Source organism: Ailuropoda melanoleuca, chromosome 7 (assembly GCF_002007445.2).
Source record: "Ailuropoda melanoleuca isolate Jingjing chromosome 7, ASM200744v2, whole genome shotgun sequence".
NCBI classification, from domain to species: domain Eukaryota; kingdom Metazoa; phylum Chordata; class Mammalia; order Carnivora; family Ursidae; genus Ailuropoda; species Ailuropoda melanoleuca.
The window spans coordinates 3,055,286-3,072,152 of record NC_048224.1 but is presented as its reverse complement, the minus strand read 5'-3'; the positions used below and the strand labels follow the sequence as shown (position 1 = coordinate 3,072,152).

At 34.3% G+C, this 16,867-nt stretch overlaps 1 protein-coding gene across 31 annotated transcripts in view; it reads left to right on the top strand.

The window, feature by feature from the left end:
* The window catches only part of PTPRD (protein tyrosine phosphatase receptor type D), a 2,142,161-nt gene that overhangs the window by 1,320,981 nt on the left and 804,313 nt on the right, over window positions 1-16,867 (top strand). For all 31 annotated transcript variants that reach the window (XM_034663855.1, XM_034663876.1, XM_034663861.1 and 28 more), the window contains one exon: window positions 33-88. The gene's annotated coding sequence lies outside the window, so the exon portion shown is untranslated. The remainder of the gene's footprint in view (window positions 1-32; window positions 89-16,867) is intronic.

Sequence of the window (16,867 nt, the reverse complement as noted above, 5' to 3'; positions counted from 1 at the left end):
TTTAAAATAATGTTTTCTGTCTTGCTAATTAGGTTTTGAATCTCTTGAGGCCAGGGACTGTCAGAATACCTACATTGGGTGATACGAGGTAAGTCTGCAATACATCTTAACCCTTCTTTGTCTTCTTTGGATTCTAACACCTAACGCAGGGCCTGCTATATAGTTGGCATTCAACAAATACTGATTGGAGTGGATGCAAGGAAGGAATAGTCAAACATTGTATTCTACTCACCTTATAGTCCTCTTATAAAATATGCTAAGATTAAATGGTTCTTTATTATGGATAACCAGTTTTTCTTTTATAAATAAAATTACACTCAAAACAATGGAACGACTAAGAAATGATCTGTCCATGAAGGATATATTTTTCAGTTCTGAATCATGGATGATGTTAGTCATGAATGTGTGGGAAATCTAACAATGGGTTAAAGTTTTCAACTGGAGCAGCAGATGCCTATAGTTTAAATGTTGATTGAATTTAGCTGTTACTGCTATGAAATTATTAGCCCTCGGCGGTGGTCTCGCCTAAATACTTTGTTTTGTTTTTTCTGGAAGCTACAAAGCTATTTGTTGTTAATGAGGGAATAAAGCGAGAAAACAGATTAGCAAATAGATAAGCAAAATTTTAGATGTTTAATCTCTGTTAAACAATAACAGGTTATAATGTGATGCATTTAGTTCTCAGTATTTTGCAACAAAATTTTTGCTATTAACGCAGTTTTGTTACCTTACATATCCTTCCTGTAATATGAACATTTCATCTATTGTGATAATACTTTTTTGATAAAAATCCTCTACCATTTTTTTCTTGCCCATTGCAGCTTAATACTTTGTTTCTGATCTTAAAATGATACTTCTCTGAAATAAATCATTCCTACACTTTCTCTAAAATATTTGATCTGTTGGCTTACCATTTAAAACTATTAGCCTGTATAAATTTGTTATGAATTATAAAACAAACTAAAATGATTTTAATTGAGGTTTCTAAACACAAATTGTGTAAATAAAGTTTACAAAGTTTAAAAGTTACTTAGCATGCTTAAATACTCTTCTTTCCTAAAAATTTTAAGTTCCCAGCTTAAAGGAAAGAATGCCACCTCCCAAATTCTGTTAACTTCATTTTTTAGTTGATGTTTCTTATATTTCTAAGAAAAAAGGAATATTAATATACAGAAAAGGCACACAAAGTTCTTTCAGAACCAGATATAATTGAAGTCAAATTAGATGAGAATTGAATGAACAAACAAGAGAGAGGTTGTAGTAAATTTATTTCAGGCTCTCAGCCTGTTTCCCCTTTATTTCCTCATTGTTTCTATTTTATATATTAAGACTCAGCTCACCTTCACCATAAAGCTTTCCTGAATACTCCCAGTCAAAATGATGCTGTCTTCTGAACTCCTGTGTCTTTGTCAAAATGATGCTGTCTTCTGAACTCCTGTGTCTTTGTTCATGATTCTCTTACAATATTAATCATTCTGTTTTATGGTTCAGTAATTTGTATAGAATCAGCTTCTATTTTCTGAGCACATCATGTTCCAGAGTAAGTTTAAAAACCAGTTGTTCGGGAATCCAAAGTACTTATTCCCATAGAACTAATAATACAAATGATGTTCCTATTTTCTTTTAAGTTCTATCTCTGTCTAATCTAGTGTCGATAAAAATATTTCAAACATACCTCCATTTATGATATAGCTTCTTCAGAACAAATCATTTCTATTATAAGGGGCAAATTGCATAGGTTCTAAACCAAGACTTGCCTGGATTCACTATTTGCTATCTGTTTGATATTAGGCAAATAATTCACTTGTGTGTGTCTGAGGTTTCTCATCTGTAAAATGGTGATAATAATTGTACGTACTTCTTAGACTGTTGTGAGGATTAAATGAGTTTTATATGAAAAGTCCTTCAGAACAGAACCTAACATATAGTAGGGGATATATTGGGTAGTCTGTAAATGTTATCATTATTATTTTCATTGAAACTTAGAATGTCAGGAACTTACTTGCCCACATATAGGCATGTTTGAAAGTGGAAATATGAAATGCGTTTTAGAAGTTTACCTTCTGGAGACAAGATAGATGAGTCAAAGAGCACAGTATCTCATGCTTGTATATTCAAGATGAATAAAAATGGAAACAAAATAGTGTAACTCTCTTCATCTTATCACAGAAGTGACAGTAGAAATAACAGTGATTATTATTGGTACTACTTACTGAGCCCTTAAGATGTGTCAAGCATGAAGTAAAGGGCTTTGCATGGCATTCTCATAGCTTCTGATTACAGATAAAGAAACTGGTGGTCAAGGAGCAAAGATCTCTCACAGCTAATAAGAGTTAGAACAAGAATCTAAACCACAAACTTTCTGACTTTTACATCTTACAGAGTTCCCAATACACCAAACACAGTGATGTGAACCAGGTCCGAAGTATTTTTCAGATTAATATCTACTCATTTCTAATGTCTTGTAAGAGGCTCTTCTGTCACTTAACAAATCTATCTTGTTCTTTCCAACCCTGTCTTATTCAGATTGCCTAAAAAAAATAAGACTTTTTGTCAAACAATTGTGTGAAGCCCAGAACATTTTATTTATAGCATTATATTTGATTAATATTTCCCAAGTTGTCTTCCCCTCCATTTGTCTGAGATCACCAGCTCACTAGTGGTGTTGCTTTAAGGCATTACATTAGAAATTCTTCTTTCCCTCTGTAGTCCATAGTCCGTGAATGTTAGATAATCAGTCTTAAAAGCACGCTACTAACTCTAACATATTACAAAATATTGAACATTTAATCTTGCCAGAAAAAGACAGATTTCTTATTTGAAGTATCCTTCATCCCTTAAATGTACTTAAACTTTATTTTTGATATACATAATAATTTCATATCTCACACATATCTCATGTATTCTTCATAGTAAACCTCTGAGGTCCATACTTGACTTATTTCCATGTTGGGATAGGGACCTGAGAACTAGAGAAACTAAATATCTTGCCCAAAGTCACACAAGTAGTAGTAGTAGTAGTATCAGAATTTGAACCCAGGTGGAACTGCAGAGACAATTGCCACTATGTTTTGAGATTGCGTTGAATTGAGAGAACCAAAGCCATCTAACTAAATAGCATGAGGTTTCCACTCTCCTGGAAGTTCCTCCTTAAGTGTCTGGATGGGAAATTTTTTGAAGGGAGTGTCTTTATCTTCTTACTCATCTTCCTATTCCTCGCAATGTTTAAAAGAGTGCCCTGACACCATGGACACTTAATGACTGCTTGAGAACATTATGGGATATCTAAGAAACTGTTGTGTGTGGTTTTTTTTAAGATTTTATTTCTTTATTTGTGAGGGAGAGAGAGAGATTGAGAGTACAAGCAGGGGGAGCGGCAGGCAGAGGGAGAGGTAGGATCCCTGCTGAGCAAGGAGTCCAATGCAGGACTCGTTCCCAGGACCCAGGCGTCCCTCTAAGATACTGTAAATGATGACTATAACGTTCTTGAATTAAAGTTTCAAAATATTTTGCCCTGGGTTCATTGACCAAATTTAGCCAATTTGGTTAAATGAGTTTTCTTCTTTATGTATTGTCACTGTCACTTTTCATAATTGAATTAAGCTAATGCTAGCCAGAAACTGTTAAACTGTCTGAATTTGGAAATTCACAAATATATAGGGTGAACATAATATTATTGTGAGTTCGACAGCCAAGTGCTTGGCTTATTTTGGCAAGTGTAATTTGGTTTCTTGTGAATGATAACATTTGATTATATGCTTTGCGGTATCATGTTTTAGTATAAGGACAAATGCCAATGCCTAGAAATACTTTCATTTAATTAAAGTCACCTTCTGGAACTTTAGTTAACTCTTGGAGTTTCTTCAATTAAGAAAGTCAGAAATACTAAGGTTTCTTTAGGTGATTTTAAGAATTGTTTATAAAGTTCCGACTACACCATTTTGGAGAAATAAGGCAGATTTGCTAAGTAAGGCATCCATTAAATGAACCAGATTTCAGGTTTTTTAGTAAAGAAGTAATCAATGTTACACATGGGGGGGGCATATTTAGATCTGTATTAGAGACTTTTGATTACAGTATTAATTTCCCAATTCCAAGTAAAGAACAAGTTAATCTAATTAATGGAAGGTTAATTGTGTACACAGACTGTATGGTCAAAAGAAGAAAGCTCAGCAGGGTGTTCTCTGAGCATTTCTCCTTGAGGGAGTTAAATTTTTGTATTCAAGGGTAGTAACCAAAACTTTCATATTACTCATTGTATTTAAAAGACGTGTTAAAATTATTTACTAACAAGTCAGTGTAAGAACAGTGATATGTATAATTTAACAACTTGAGGGAGAGCTGCTAAATACTTTCCAGTTCTGAAAATTCATAATTGTAATGATTCTTTACCATGAGTGCACTTAAAGTTTGTTTCAGTATGTCTATATTTATATGGTCAGTGAATGTTAGGACTAATACAGACCTTAAAGTCTCCAGACTATGTTTGTACATGACAAATTTAGACCCAGAGAAGACAAATGACCTGCCGAGACCAGAAAGATGTTTGGTAATATATCTGTGACTCAGGTGTTTTTTACTCTGCATTTAAGGCCGTATTATCCTTTGATGGAAAAAACAAATTCAAGGCATAAAAACTAGGGAAGTTCACATAGTTCAATATCGTACTCTACAGGAAACTTCTCCATGATGCACAGTCAGCCAGTCTGTGATTTGAACTATACATTAACCTCATTTTCATTATTGGATAGCTCTAATTCCAAGACATGTCTTCCTTAAATGAATGCAAGACCTATATGCCTTTATTTCTTTTCATTGTCTTCTATTTTCTATGTAAGATATCCATAGCTCCTTCAACCATTCCTTCTACAACTTGAGTTTCAGATGTTCATGGTCTGATGCCTACTCCTAGCACATCAATAGTATGTTTCACATTTCAGATTGATACTTACAATTAAACACGATGTGACAAATGATATCTACAAACTACCTTCAGTATGTGGAAAGGCTGCTCTCTATTGCTCTGAATGTACTTGTAGAGTTTTAAATTAAAATCACCTTTTGTATAGTTCCAGTCTCTCTTATAAAGTACCCAAAACCTAGATAAAGCATTTTTCACATAGACTAGTATAGATCTTATGTTGATTTTTATATTATTTTGTTGTTTTTATCATTTTAAGTCAAGATTGACAGGATTAAACATAACAATTTGCTGTTAACATCAACATAATCAAAAAGACTATCAGTTCGGCTTGTTTGAATTGCTCAAGAAAGTCATGATGATTAAAAAAATAATAATTTCAATATAATTTATGTTCATAATGACAAAAAATAAAATAGTATAAAATAAATTTTAAGGGCACCTGGATGGCTCAGTCAGGAGAGTGTCCGACTCTTGATTTCAGCTCAGGTCATGGTCTCAGGATTGTGAGATCTAGTCCCATGTCAAGCTCTGCACTCAGCACAGAGTCTGACTGTCCCTCTCCCACTTCTCCTCCCCCTACATGCATGCTCTCTCTCTCTCAAATAAATAAAATCTTTTAAAATATTATAAGGTAGTTATATTATGTGATTATGTCATTCTCCCTGACAATAGTATATATTAATCATTATAAAGTGTAAATCATCCACCCTATTTTTGGTCATAATCATCAAGTTACTTCTAGAGAGGGAAGCTAAAAAACAATTAGGTCCCCTTAATTTTTCTCTGAACTTTTAACTGCTCCTAAAGAAAAAAAAATATTTTTTCCATTAAAAAAAGAAAAAAGAAAGAAAATCTTGCTTTGCAAAAAAAAAAATTTTAACTAGGGTGGACTTATATATATCTCCTGTATGTATATATATCCAAACTAAGGATACATTTTGACCATCTAATTATCTACATCCAAATTAACAGAAACGGACCAGAGGGAAGACAAGTACCTAAGTACAGTTTAGGTTCTTATTCCTAATGCTGACCGAATAGAGCTAAAAATGGAGGTTGACTTTTTTAAAAAAAATGTTTTAAGTTTTTATTTAAATTCCAGCTAGTTAACATATAGCGTAATATTCGTTTCAGGGGTAGAATTTAACGATTCATCACTTACATACAGCACTCAGTGCTCACCACAACAACTGGACTCCTTAATACCCATCACCTATTTAAATAGAGGTTGACTTCTAACTCCTCCTCAGAGTGACTTTAATGGTCAAATCATCCAAGATTATGTTCGTACAAGGGTAGACTCCACTCTCTAGAAATAAATGACTGAATAAATAAACTTAAAAATGCCAGTCAAATTCAGTTATAGGTGGTGGAGTATAGAACCAGAACAACTAGTAAGTTAAGAAATTTCTTAGGTGTCAAGTCCTTAAGTATCCATATTTATCTGCCTCATTCTCTTCCACTGTTTTCCTAGTTACAGACTATAAGAAGGTGGGGGGGTGAAATATCAGATAGTAATGAAATTATCTGAAACATTAAATTTTGGTGCTTGGTAGTGGGAGGTCTGTTGTACACGGGAAGGGCTTAGAGACTCAGCTACAAAGAATCACCCAGAAGCTAAGTTCAAGAATATCTAAAAGGCTATGCTTTTGTTATTGTGTTTTGTTTGTTTTGAGATCTCCAAAATTGGGAATTAAGCTACCCATTGCATTTAGCTCTGCATTTCCAAGTAATGTGAGCTTTTGCTAGTATCTGAACAATTTCTTACATATTCAGTGGGATAAAGTTAAGAGTGCTTAGGATGGGCTGTGTTAAACGTGGCAGAATTGTGGCACCTGCATAGTTCAGGTGGTTAAGCGTCTGCCTTTGGCTCAGGTCAGGATCCCCGTGTCCTGGGATCAAATGTTCATGCTCCCTGCTCAGCGGGGAGTCTGCTTCTCCCTCTGCCCCTCACCCCTGCTCATGCTTGCTCTTTTTCTGTCTCTGTCTCTCTCTAGAAAAAATGAATAAAATCTTAAAAAAAAAAAAAACAAGGAAAAAAAAAAACATGGGAGAGTTGCCTCAGTCAGGGGTAATATCAAAAGCAAAGTTACAAAACAGGTTCACACAGGGAGGACAGTATTTCTCAAAAGGAGCAGTAACTTTCTGGGTCCTACATTTATAGGAATCGTTAAGACAATTTTTTGTACATTTGATAAACATGCCTTGTATGATCTTATAAATGTATTGGCAAAGATTTTAGGGGTTTATTGCTCTTGTGGTGATGGTGCAAACCTAAAGATAATTTTTTTAAATCTCTTGTTTTAAGTTTTGAGCACATGAAATAGTTCCAAACTAAAAAAAAAAAAAAAGACTTCTGAATCTGATCCCAGATTTTCCTATTCAGAATCATATTTTTGTATCATAGTTTAAAAGATCAGAAATCATTTGTAGTTATTGAATGGAATTATGAAATCTATAACATATCCTCTGTTGAAAACCATTGTCTAAAATTTGCTTAAGGTCTTCATATTACTGCTATTTAAACCCATAGTAATGCCAAGAGAGGGTTGTGTATATATAATATTTTCCCCTTAATCACAAGGTTTATGCTACTGAAAATCTTCAAGGCAGATAAATGTAAACATTAGGAATATATCATTTATAAGATTATATTTGCACCAATGAAAGTTTGTATAAATAATTTTACCTTGATGAAAAGTAGGTAAACATAGTAAATGAAGGCATAGTTATAGTTTGTGTATCTTAAATGAGTGATTGTGGTTATGCACAAAATCCTTTTTTCATTCATTAAATATTTATTAACCAGTCATTACACTAGATGGTGGAGATGGATAAAGGTGAAAAAAAGATAGCTGTTCTCAAGGAGTCCACAATCAATTAAATGGAGATAACATAAAAGCAAATAACACTATTTTGTCGTACCGTCTAATGCAGAAGCACGGATTGGCTAATAGAAGGGCATACAGGTCGAGTTCCTATAGTAGACAGGTGCTCCAGATGCTGGTGATACAATGTTGAACAGTGTTGAACAGAAACACTCCTTAGAGTAGGAGAGGCAGATGGTAAAGAGAAGTAGATACAGAGCATATTACATAGTGATGAGCAGGGGTGTTTACAATATTTCACAGCCAGTGAGAATGGGTTACGAACTCATCAAACAGACACCCAGCCACTCAGAATAAAAGTTCATTCTACCAGCTGAATATCACTTAGAATTAGTACTAACAGGAAAAATAAAACACAAAAGGAAATTTAAAGTATCAGGTAAGGAAAATACTGAAATTTTAGAAATTTTGAATTGAGAGAGACTTTTAAGCAAAACTCTCAATATAGTAAAAAGTTAGTCCCATAGATAATAGAGGAAGACCATTCTAGAGAAAGGAAACAGCAAGACCAAAGGCCACGAGGAGGAAAATTACCTAAAGTGAGGTGTAGCGAGAAAGCCTTTGTGGCTGGAGTGCCCCATACAAGGGATGATCGGAAGAAAAGACTTTTGTAGCTCTTAGTGAGAACTTTGGCTTGTATCCTAAGTCAGACGAGACATCTCCTGGAAGATTTGAACAGATGATTAATGTGGTTGGTATATATTTTAAGAGGATCCTTCAGGCTTCTGGGTTAACAACTGACTAACAAGGACAAGAGCAGTGATAGGTGTACTAGAACAGAAGCTATTACAATTATGAAGTCAAGAGGTTGATCAAGTTATAGCTTTGGGTGTGGGAGAAGTGGCTAATTCTGGATAAGCATTGCTTCTGAGGTAAAGCTACCTGGATTTGCAGACAAACTAGATGTCGGGTGCAAGAAAGAGGGATAAATAATGACACGGACCAGAAAAATCAAGTAGCTGTCTACGTGCCCAACCCTTTGCTAATGCCTAGGGAACATAGAGGGGAATAAGACAGACATAGTCCATCTAGGATGCACAGCCAATTAAAGAAACAGTTACAGGAGATTGCAAATATTCCCCAAATATGGGAAACACAGTAGTTCATAATAAGGTTGCTTAATCTACTCCAAATAGGTAAGGAACAACTTCTACAGAAATGAAAATGATGCCTGAGTCTAAGGGGTAATCAAATTTTTTCAGGTGAAAAGAGGGAATGGGGGAGAAGGAAAACTAGCTATATTTGAGTATTAGATCCCAAACACTTTAATTTTGCTAAGATCTTATTAATGATTTTATTGCTATGTCTCTTTAAGGTTAGTATGTTCTTATCAAGCTATTTCTTGCCACTGGCAGTAAGTTGGTCTTATGCATTCATTCTTTCAAAAAAATATTCATGGACAACCCGTTTAGACTAGGGTTTCTGTGCTAAATGCTGAGGATTGTACCAGGATGTGTTTTATTTGGATCCTTCCCAAAAGGAGCTAAGACCATAGTTTCGTCTTCCAGGTGACCACCTGAGTAATTAGTCCATGCAAGTGTGCATTTATTTTTCAAGTTGTTAGTACACTAGGTTTGTAGTATCATATGTAGGATGAGTTACCTGAGTTACGAACCACTCAACAGCTTGCTTTAAAGGCATGGGGTTTGTTTTTATCACCACCCTCAAGTATCCTTAGCACCTATCAAGCAGTAACCTATGATAATATTTTTTAAGAAGTGAATATATTGGGGTGCCTGGGTGGCTCAGTTAGTTAAGCATCTGCCTTTGGCTCAGGTCATGATCCCAGGGTCCTGGGATCAAGAGCCCCGTGCGTCCGGCTCCCTTCTCAGTGGGGAGCCTGTTTCTCCCTCTCCCACTCCCCCTGCTTGTGCTCCCTTTCTCTCTGTCAAATAAATAAATAAAATCTTTAAAAATTAAGTGAATATATTAATTTCTCAACTCTAAGTTTGTTTCTGCTGCATATCATTGAAACAGCCATGAAGAATTCCTATACCTTTATATATTTTTAAGATTTATTCTATGAACTTTTAAAGTAGGATATGCCAATAAGTTCTTACAAAATTGCTTCTATTAAGGATTTTCATATATATATATACGTATGTATATAGTCAATCATTAATAATCTTGAAATTAGTACCACTTAGAGAAGAGTAATTTTTTTTCTCATTGACATGTGTACTTGCAGGCTTTCTCCCCTTTTTGATATCAATTACTTCTACAAAATTCTAATTCCCATCAGCATATTTGACCTTGCTTTTCACATATTCACAATTTTCCCCATTTATAAACTTCCATTTATCACTCTTGTCTAAACATTGATTTTAAAGCTTTCAAGTTTAGAACGCCTGGAATCATTTTCCTCATTTTTTTTTCATGATCATTTCCTTTACTTGAGGAAGAAAGTTTTTCTTCCTAATTCTCTGTGAAATCAAGTATAATTTTGTTCATATTGAGAAGAAATACCAATAATGATTATAAATACATTTTAATGTGAATGTTATTTTATAATCAGTCACTCCATCCCACACCAATTTTCCCCTCAGATTTTGTAGGAAAAAAGAATTGATCTGGCAGCAAGCAAACGCAAAGTTATGGATCTGTGAAAGTTATTAACCTCTCAATGCCCCATTTAGCTTTTCCCATCCCACAAGAATCAATGATAAACACACCCATCCATTTTGTGTTCCTCATTAAAGCAGAGCGTTAACAAGAAACAAGTGCCTCTAGTTTTGTCTTCAACTTGGTAATGTTTATATTACTCTAAGAAAATGGTACTGCTCCCCTGGTGGTGCCACAATATGGCAGGTGCTTTTTAAGCTTCCCGGGACAGCTATACCTATGACGTAGTGGAACCCATAATCCACTTTAAGTTCTACTTGATTTGAAAGTACCAGTCACCACACTTTTCTCTTGAATGGACTTAATTCCACAGATACAAATGCTGGCTCATTGTCATTCTGGACCATCATTCTTCCTTCCTATTCTCATCTTCCAGTCAATTGCTTTAAGACTTTTAGAAGTCTGAGGTTGAGAAATGATGAATTCTTGACTTACTCCTTTCCTACTTGTTTCTCTAGGTTGAAGAGAGACTGTAAATGAGTGCATATTCTTTATATTTAGTACATTCCATTTTGTCAAATTGTCTTTCCAAAGCTTTCTGTTTTCTTAGCATCTGCTTAACCACAGCAGTGAAACAGTGAAACTGCTTGTTGCCTTCCATTGAAAATTAAGCTCTGGCCCTAAGCCAGGCTGCCTGAGCCAGCACTAATATAATTCACAACTGGAAGAAGACAATCAATTAATCAATACTATAATTTGGAACTGACCATGGTAGTAACACTCACAGCTATTAGACTCAACTGACTGACACCATTTAGGATTAATGAGGTAGCGAGAGCAGGCAAACCAAAGATTCATTTAAAGATTTTTTCCCCTAAAATCAAACCACCCACTCTATTTTGTTATTTTTTCTTATTTAGTGATGCCACAGTGAAATCTAATGTAAATAAGAATTTGAAGGACAAAGAATCTTACCCATTACAGTGATTTTGAACAAGAACTTTAATGAGCCAATTAGGTAAGGATTGTAGGAAAACAATTCAGTTCAATGTTAAACTCTTCTGAAAAATCTAAAAACATGACTGAAAGTGCTTTTCTGATAATACTTGGGCATTACTTGAAACAATCTTATATAATCAGAAATTGGTATATCTATTATTTGGATAAATAAATAACCACTTTTTGAGCTGCAAAACTTTAAAATAGTATCCAGAAATCCCTTATGGTTTATTCTGTTTTACTCATACAATAAAATAATGAAATAAAAATATAAAAACACGCAAGATCTATGGTACTTGTAAAATGACAATAAATACCTATCAACTCCTCCCAGCCTTTCTAGGATTCTCTAGCCCCTTCAAGCCTTGTGGATCTTTTTGACAAGACAAAGATTTCCCTGAAGCCATTGGCTGAATATTCATAATGATATATCATTAAGCTAACCAGAAAGTTTGTGTCTTTGTTGTTATTTCAGTGTTCTTTGGGTTAGACAAACCAAGGTTCTGAGCCCTCAGACTACAGATAATTTTTAGAATGTCTCTAATAGGAGATCTCAAAAGCCAGCCCAGGGGACTTAAGCATGATGACAGATTTTCTTTGCTTTTCATCTAGAAGTCAACATACAGAAGAATCTCCTTTAAATCTGGCAGAAAACAGGGCACCTGGGTGGCTCAGCTAGTTAAGCGTCTGCCTTTGGCTCAGGTCATGATCCTAGGGTACTGGGATTGAGTCCCGCATCAGGATCCCTGCTCAGCAGAGAGTCTGCTTCTCCTTCTACCCTTCCCCCCTGTTTGTGCTCTCTCTCTCAATTAAAAAAATAAAATATTATTTTTAAATCTGGCAGAAAACAAAAAGGAAGAGTAACACAGCTGTACATTTTATATCACCATATACCTGAAGAGTAGGATTTGACCAGCAACACAACAGATTCCACTGAGAGAGACTCTCTTTAAAACAAGGACTTGCCTCCTGTTTTTTTTTTTTAAATTGGAAAATTCAGTATGGAATTATCTCACTTAATCTCCTAATTGAAGCATGGGAAACTGAACCAAAGTACTTGGAATAAAGTCTTGGAATTTGTATTTTCTTCCCAAATACTTGCCATATATTCATAACCAGAAGGACATTGAAAATGTAAAAGTCCTTTTAGTATTGAATCAGAGACACTGAATTTATAACCTTTAATGTGGTCTAGAGTTGGTTAGAAGTCAAGATAGGAATCTTTGTAGTGTGACGTTTGTATAGTTTTTTGATGTATTTTTGAATCTTATAAAGTAAAATAAATTTTGAGAAATATTATGAAAGATTTAGATGAGAACAGTTAAAAAAAGAAAGAGGAACTGTGCAATTTGCTAAGAAAACAATGTATTAGATAAAACAGAAGCTTTCAGTTAGAAAGTCAATGTGATTTTATTTGTTTCCAGTGACATGTAAATATGTATCATTCATAGATATATAAAGTATAGCACACAATGGTTGTTTCTGTAATAATGTATTCTAATTACATGGCATTTCATGAAATGAAGAACACATGCCCAACTTAATATCCCATTTATTATAAAGAGACATAGGAAAACATTAATGTTCATTCTACTTACCTACACAAAATCAATAAAGAAATAAAAAATAAATAAAACTTAATTTTACTTTTAAAAGGTAATACTTAGTGCTTTTAATAAATAAATGATTATGGATCTTAATTCAGCTTCACCCTGTAATAAATACATTGCTGTCGTCCTATCAGAAAATTAAGCATATAGCTTAAAATGAATTATCATATTTTTTTGTGTTAGTCTTTTTCTGTTAAAATAATCAACTAATGCTTCTAAACCTTTCAAAGTTGAAAAACAAATATGTGAAGGTGTCTCATCAAAACAAAACAATAAAATACTCAAGTCACTTCAACAAAACAATTTATTTTGTTTCTTGTTTACGTACTCATTTATTTCTTTATATTCAATTTCACTTAAAGCAAAAACACTTTGAAACAACTTTCAAAAAATAGCATATAATATGATGGAATATTTTATTTTATTTTGCTTTTATGCCATTTTATTCCAAAAGTAAACTGAGACTTTTGAAGATTCATGCAATACAATAAAATAAAATGAATTTAAAATTGCTAAAAATATATGGAAAGTATAATAACAAAGACAAGAAACTAAAATAAAATATAGATGATAAAAAATGGGCAAAAGTTAAGTTAAAAAAGTCACTTTTGTGCTTTTGAGAAACATGAGGGCAGGGTAATATGCAGCAGTATTTTATGCAGGGCCTTATATAAAGGAAAATGCCAATCTAAACTTTCTAGGGCAAGGGTCGGTAAACTTCTCCTCTAAAGGGCCATGTTGTAAATATTTTAGAACTTCTAGGTCATACAGACTCCATGGCAACTAGTCAACTCTGACATTTTATATGAAAATAGTCATATACAAAACATAAATGAATGCATATGACTATGTAACAATAAAACTATTTATAAAAACAGGCAGTGGACTAGATTTAACCCATGGGCTATACTTTGTCCAACCCTCTTCTAGAGACTAAGGCAAAAATAGAAGCGTCATTTACCTGATATTATGATAAATGTTTACTCAAAAAAAGGATAGCTTTTCATGACACTAAGATGTGAAATGAAATGCACTAAAGGAAGTTTGGCAGTGGGCAATGTTAGTTACATCTCTGTAATAATTAAAATAGCATGTTTCATGCAGCAGCTGGTCACAGCCCCATGAACATCTGTAAAATGAGTGTAAAATTCAGCATAAAATTGAATTTTTATTTTTTGTAGACAAAAACAATGGATTATTCTGGGTTTTTTTTTTTATTTGGTTATTATAGCAATGGCATTTTATGCTTTGGGATTTTTTTCTTCTTAAGTTTGCTTTGCTTCTTTTGTTTGCCATTTTTATTAAAAAGAAAATTCATTCCCCCTATATACCATGTGAAACAATGCACCATCTTATGTTGCATAATAAACTGAGAACCATATCAGTGGTTAAACATAGGTGAGCATTACAGTGAAGGGAATAAGAAAGAAATTACAATCTGATAGGGAAAAAGGACCTTTAAACAAAGAAAGTATGATGAAGATTACGTTATAAGGAGACATGATTTTGGTTTTGAATTTTAGGTCCACTGTTTGTCAATAATATGATCTTTAGTATATTTCTTAACTTCCCTGCCCTTGGTTTCTTCGTTTCCAGAATGAGGATGATATTAATACCTTTCTTACTGAGATGAAAGGGTGGGTATGACAAGACTTAGTACAGTGATACATAATTAGTACCCAATACGTGACTCAGAGAGGGCCTACATTCAAAAGTAAGGTTCTAGACAAGGATGAAGTTTTCAGAAATAGGTGTCTGTGATCTCATTATATAACTCTTAAATCTCTCACACCCATAGGTAGATTCTTTCTTTTTTTCATTCTTTCTTTATTATTTTATTTTTTTTTTTTTTTTTTTTTTTTTTTTTTTTTTTTTTTTTTTTGAGGGAGGAGATTTGAAGAGCTTTCTTTGGAGGCAGGTGTTTTGTGAATGAAGTGTTTTGTGAACACACATATATCTACCAAAAGGTTTTTTGTTTTTTTTTTAAAGACCATGTAGGAAGCATAGTACGTATCACTTCAATTTAGAAGACATAGAGGACTAGCATCTGAGCAAAGCCTAAAAAGCCTATGAGAAAGAAGCTGGCTAAAGTGGTCTATTACAGCAGAGAGGAGGGGCACTATGAAGATATAAATGATACCAGAGTTTGTAGGGACAATGGATTCATCAGCTTTTCCTTGAACTACTTTTGAAACACACAGGAGAGGAAGCTGCAGTGGGGCGGTCCTAACCTTCACAAGCAGGTCAGCTGGAGGGATGAAGGGACTTTGACAGGAGGTACAGTCTGATTTCTAAGAACTGGTGGTTCTAGAAGAGAGCTCTTTGTGGATGGAGTTCAACAGTCCATGAATGAACACAAAAGGGTCTGCTTTGAACATTTGCCAGGTCCAGAGTACTAAAATTATATCACCTCCACGGACTCAGTCAAACAATGGCTTTGTTCCACATTACTCTCATCCTCTATCCCTATCCTAACACAGAAAGAGTCAGAAACTAAAGTAAAGAAGATGGGTGGGGAGAAGTGATTCAACTTAAAAGTGCACCCAGAGTTTTAACATATTCATGAGATAGGTCATTGTAATTTCCTAATTGAAACTGTGTTTTGTGATTTAAAATAACAATAGATTGTTTTAATAACTGAGAGTGGACAGAGAAGCAATTGTGCCTGCCTGAATTTTTATTTAGGGACATGATGAAAAGTAGTCCCTTTGAAAAATTTAAAGGGGCAATAGAATAGGAAAAAATAAAAAATAAATGAAAACACTGGTTTGCAAATACATTTGGCTGTTTATAATTATATCCGATAATTCATATTTGTTTGATGTTATATACATTTGTTACCTCTACATCTATATATCAATGGATAGAAATCACATCTAGAACTACATGTTTCTTCATAACAAATATGTACTGAATACCTCTTGTGGTTCTTTCAGGCACTGTGTTGGGCACTGGGAACGAAAGAAATTTCATAAACCTAATAGGAAATGTTAATATGAGAAGGAGAATAATGCCTTCTCTAGAAGAGGTCTGCATCCTAATCCCTGGAACTTACAAAGATGTTAGCCTGCATGGCAAAAGAGACTTTGCTGGTGTGCCTAAATTAAGAATAGTGAGATGGAGAAATTATCCTGGATTATCCAGGTGGGCCCAGTGTAATCATAAAGGTCTTTATAAGGGAAAGAGGGAGGCAAGAGAGACAGAGTCAGAGATGGAGATGTGATGACAGAAACAGTTTAGAGAAATATTTGAAGGTGCTACATTATCAGCTTTGAGGATGGAGAAAGGGGCCATGAGCCAAGGAATGTAGCTAACCTTGAGGAGATGGAAAAAATAAAGAAATGAATTTTTTTCCTAGAGCCTCCAGAGGGAACACAGAATTGCTGAGCCATTTCAGTCTTCTGATCTCTAGAACTGTGATATACTAAGTAAGCCACAAAGTTTGTGGTAATTTCTTATAGCAGTGATAGGAAACTAATACAATGGGCAATGATTTAAAAAAAGTATGATAGAAGAAGTACATAAATATTGAAGTCGTATTTCAGTAGGATTTACTAGGCTAATCCAAGAATTCAAGAAGGGTTGCTTGAGGAATTGATAATGTAACCTAAGACTAAGGATAAACAAGATCAACCAAAAACAGGAGGGCTAAAAACTATTCCAGAGAAGGGAAATAAGATGTGAAGGCTTAGAAGTGGGCAAGAGCAAGCTATATTTCGAAGTAGGTCAATATGTGTGAATGACAGAATTTGAGGAGGGGGTGAGTGATGTGGCTGCCAAATATACTGAAGTCAGATCATGTTATGACATGATTGAAGTTTGAGCTTTCTCATAAGAGCAAAGGGGAGGCTGTAAGGATTTTAAGCAGGAGAATGTCATAATCA